Raw genomic sequence first — 5,006 nt, forward strand, 5'->3', positions numbered from 1 at the left:
GAATGCTTGGTCACTGGGTGGTAAATACAAGTATGCAAGCTATTATGTAACACTATACGTCTGTACGATGACGCAACATTGACAACAATATACAAAAAAAAAAAAATTAACCACAACATATTACCTATTTTATTATTTTGTCACTTAATTTTTAACATATCGACTATTCGGTCATTGACGTTTCGACTCAATCATATTATTTGACAATTTTTAGATTTCGATAACCATTGGACTACTAAAAAGCTACCCAAAGCATAGACCTGGTGATTTTATTATCATAAGTATTATTATAAATTTTTTTTTTGTTATATTTTTAGTAGGTAAGGTAATAAAATTACGAATATTTTATTTATATTTTTTTACATAATATTATAAAATTAATAGACTAACACTTGGTAGATACCTATTATTACTTTTGTGGAAGTATTGCGTACGTAAAGTTGGCCACCCAAACTTGACTTATCGGCAGATCGGTTTGAAAACTTCACCAATGTTTTCCAATTTAGTTTTAAATTAAAAAAATTACTATTTAACCATTTTCGAATAACTGATTAAATACAGATGATTATGAAAATTATCATGACATTTAAATACTCCGATTATTCACAATATACAGACGTTCAAGATATGCCACAATCTATATTTTAATTTTGAGCAAAGGCGGTATTCTCAGAACATCTTCCATAAAAACCCAAATGACGCTCAATCACCTAGGTATTCAATATCCATCATAAATGTCCAATTTCCAAAATCTATTTTAAACTCTCAGGTAACTCTATTTGTATTATTTTTTGATCATTGAAAATATTGTTTAAGTATAACATCACTGATATTTTATTCAATCCTGAAAACTAATCAATCAAATTCAAATACACAGATCTGGTATACTAATTTGAAAAAAAGTAAGGTATTAATTTATATATTTTACTTTTCTATGTTTAGACTAAATATCTGCTTAAATAAATCTTTTTTTAAAACCCCTGTATTACACTCAAAATCTAAAATGCATATATTATGTATTTAACGATTCATTAGATATTATTAACGCCGCAACTCATTCGAATATAAGTTTAGTAATCATATTAATAACAATAAAAATAGCTACTTTACAAATATTTAATAATTCAAGTCATTATTATAGCTTAAATTTTAAACTATATTATACTTCTTTAAATTCTAATAACTAAATGTATTTATTTTTAATTTTAGATTCAGACAGTGCAATATTAATAATGCAGTCACTTATATAAATTATAAATAAATTGCTAGATATTTTTGCAGTTGTTGGTGAACAGTAAATTGTCGATTTATTTCAAATTATGATTGTAGGAGCACAAAGTTCTGGTAAAAGTTCTGTGTTAGAAAGCACCGTAGGAAAATCGTTTTTACCGCGTGGAACAGTTGTAGTTACTACTTACAAGTTACTAGGGCACCATTGTCCATTAGTAATACAAATGATAAGGTACACCGAAGAAACAAAAAATCTATGTTAATAATGTCATATAACATTGAAGATAAAGAGAGCATTATAGAATGGGTAAAATTTCTACACAAGCTAAATGACTATTTTTTTTATTTTGATTTGGTACGCAATGAAATTGAATTTAGGACAAACTCTTTAACAGGAAACAATAAGGGCATTACACACAGTCAAATTCTATTGAAAATTCACACTGATCACTACGATCTGAGTTTTGTGGATTTGCCAAATATAACAAAAGTAGCTGTAGAAGATCAACCTGAAAATATTGATGAACAAATACAGAAATGGATTATTTTTTATGCATAACAGTTATAATTTTAGCTTTAGTTACTGCTAATACAGACCCATCAGCAAGTGAAAGTCTTCAAATAGCAAAAAAATTGTATCCAGATGGCATCAGAACAATAGCTATAGTTACAAAATTGGACCTGATTGACGAAGGAACACTACAAGACACGAATGATTTAGTCTACGATCACAGGATTCTGGTGAAATTAGGCATTATTGGTGTGGTGAATAGAAATCAAAAAGGGCTGATACCGAATTGGTTCCCAAGCTCCAACTCCATGTGCCGAATTGGTTCCCGTTAGAAAAAGGTATTTTATTGAGGTAAGCTGAATTGGTTCCCGTTTAATTACGCACATTTCCCTTCTCAATTTTACAGGCTTAGGACTGTCAACTAAAAAGTAGGCTTGGTTAAAAATTTGCGTTAATGTGTGTTTTAAAAATAATGATATAATATATATAATTTTAAATTGTTGATTTGGAATCAACTATAGTTATCACTAGGGCTGGGATTTGTATGTAAATACATATTTTTAGTGAAACACGATAAATTAATTATTGCAAATGATAAATTCGTTTCACGTAATTTGCAATAAAATAAGACATATTTTATTTTACATATTTTTACATATTTCGTCATAAATACATATTTTTACATACTTTGTAAAATTTTCGATTTTTTTTTACATACTTCGTAAATTTTGATGGTTTAGTAATATTTTATATTTTATTTCGATAACGGTACTCGACAAATTGTAAGTGTATAATGCATATAGGAAATAAGTAGGTTAAAATAAATATTAATAACTTGATTTTAGTTTATCTTATCTGTTTCTGTTCAATAGCCATATCTTAATGATTTTAGATTAAACTTTATGTTCAACAATTATTTGACAAAATATATTTATGAATTTACTTTGTGATGTGGAACGCTCCTTTAGTAGGCATAAGTCAGTGTTAAGACCAAATCGCCGTACATTTAATTTTGAAAATTTAAAACAATATATGGTTTGTCATTGTTTCCCTTACGATTGATTAAACATCAATTTATTGTATTTCAATTTTTCTTAGTACATAATTTTTATTTTATACAACATATTTTTTATTTTATACTACATATTTTGGCAATTTTAATTACATATATAAGTACATATTTTTCGTTTTTTATTTCATATAAATCCCAGCCCTAGTTATCACTTATAGGTGTAAGTACAAAATATTAAAATTAAAATAAATAATAATATTTATAATAAATATAATTTCATAATATATTAAGTCATATTTAAATAAATGGATTTTGTATGTATCTTTGCCTTCAGTTTTTAATGTATAAGTATTAAAAATGACACTTAAAACTTGACCCGCGAATTTTTTTTGAAAAATATTTACTAACTGCTATAGACTATAGAGTGTAGTCGTGTAGGTATATTTATATTTTATACTATCTAATTTATATTTTGTACCAATTATTAAAAATTAAAAATTACCTGTACACAAACGGGAACCAATTCGGCTCAACCTAATAAAATACCTTTTTTAAACGGGAACCAATTCGGTTACTCCCTCAAAAAGATATCAATAAAAACAAATCAATGGATGCAACTCTAATGTCAGAAATAGTATTTCTTAAAACTAACTATCCAGATATAAATACAAAACACGGGAACAAAGAATTAACTCGTATGTTGCAGACGATGATAACATACATTAAAAAAGTGTATCCTAAACTTAAATTTGAACTCGAAAAATTGAAAAAAAGATTAGGAAGTAAGCTTTTGTTACTGCATACACCTGAAAACAACCTATTATTTATAATAGAACTTTTAAAAGATATCAGTAAATCGTATGAAGACACTATGAATAGAAATTAACTATTAAGACTTAAGAAAATGTTTCAGTCGATAAAATTATTGACGGGGCTAAGGTCACGCTAATAATCCAGCTAAAATATTTAAAGAAAATAAATGGTATAGAGTATAGACCCACTTCAAAATGTATCATACGAAAATATTGTAAGAGTGTTAGTTAACACATCAGACACTAACCAAATTACTTTTGTCAATGAAAAGGCATTACATAAAATTTTAAAACGACAATTAAATAATTTAATCGAATCATCACTGGATTGCGTACAATTGGTACGCAATGAGATATTAAACATATTCAATTCCATAGACATAAAATTGTTAGACACACTTAGAAGATACCCACAATTCAACGAAGACGTAAGTTTAACTCAACTATGTTATTATTTTGCATTTACATATAGTCCACAGGCATATTATACCTTTGTGGTTTTATTGTGTAGATACATCAGAATTTTTATTTTGATTACATAATAATTACTACAGTGATTTGATGTCAAATAATATAATATTAGATAGCCTTTCCTGAAACAATTATTAAATAATATTATTATAATTTTAGGTGCGAAAAATTTTTGAAAAATTGCTAGAAAAAAATGTGGATAGTATTAAATAATTTATTTGATCATACATAGAATCTTATCAAGAATGTTTAAATATATTAAATCCAGATTTTATATTGGAAATAATAAAATCAAATGAAAAAATTCAAGAAGAAGTTCTCGCTGCTGCAAACATAAGTAATAATAAAAGTTACAACTTTTCTGATAGTATTTGGATTGATTAAAACAAGTAGATACAATTCAATTCAAATGAATAGAATACATATGTTTAATCAATAGCGGGTATTAATAACAACACCACTTCCTTAGAATTATCAGAACAAGTAAAATTACATAGAGATTTAAGTCAATGTTATTTTGAGTACATCAGGAAAGTTGTGCGGGACTTTGTGCCAAAAAGAATTAAATGTAAATTGATAAATTCATTTTTAAAAGACCTCAATAAGCGGTTAAATCAAGAAATATCTCAAACTTATTTAATTGAAAATAAAATTGATAAAATACTTTTAGAAGATGAATGTTTCCAAAAGGATAGAAAAGATATTTTAATCAAAATGGATACTGTTAAAAAAGCATTAAAAAATATGGTTTACATTCAATATTTTTAATCTATTCTCCGAAAAATATTTATTTATTTTATAAATTTATAATCAAATTATAATATTGCTAAGAATAATAAGATATTATAAAAATTGTATTAAAGTTAATTTTATTTCTAAATTACTAATTATTAACTTTGTTTTCTAATTTCTAATTAATTTTAATGTTCAACTTGAAGTTAAGTTCAAATACAAAATACTTGTGTTCTGT

At 25.8% G+C, this 5,006-nt stretch overlaps 1 pseudogene; it reads left to right on the forward strand.

Moving 5' to 3' along the window:
- Window positions 1–1,232: 1,232 nt before the first annotated feature.
- Window positions 1,233–4,804, forward strand: LOC112604398 (annotated as a pseudogene).
- The last annotated feature ends 202 nt before the right edge of the window (window positions 4,805–5,006 follow it).

The sequence above is a fragment of the Melanaphis sacchari genome, unplaced genomic scaffold, assembly GCF_002803265.2.
Source record: "Melanaphis sacchari strain LSU unplaced genomic scaffold, SCAv2.0 Contig11_pilon_pilon, whole genome shotgun sequence".
In the NCBI taxonomy this organism is placed as follows: Eukaryota; Metazoa; Arthropoda; class Insecta; order Hemiptera; family Aphididae; genus Melanaphis; species Melanaphis sacchari.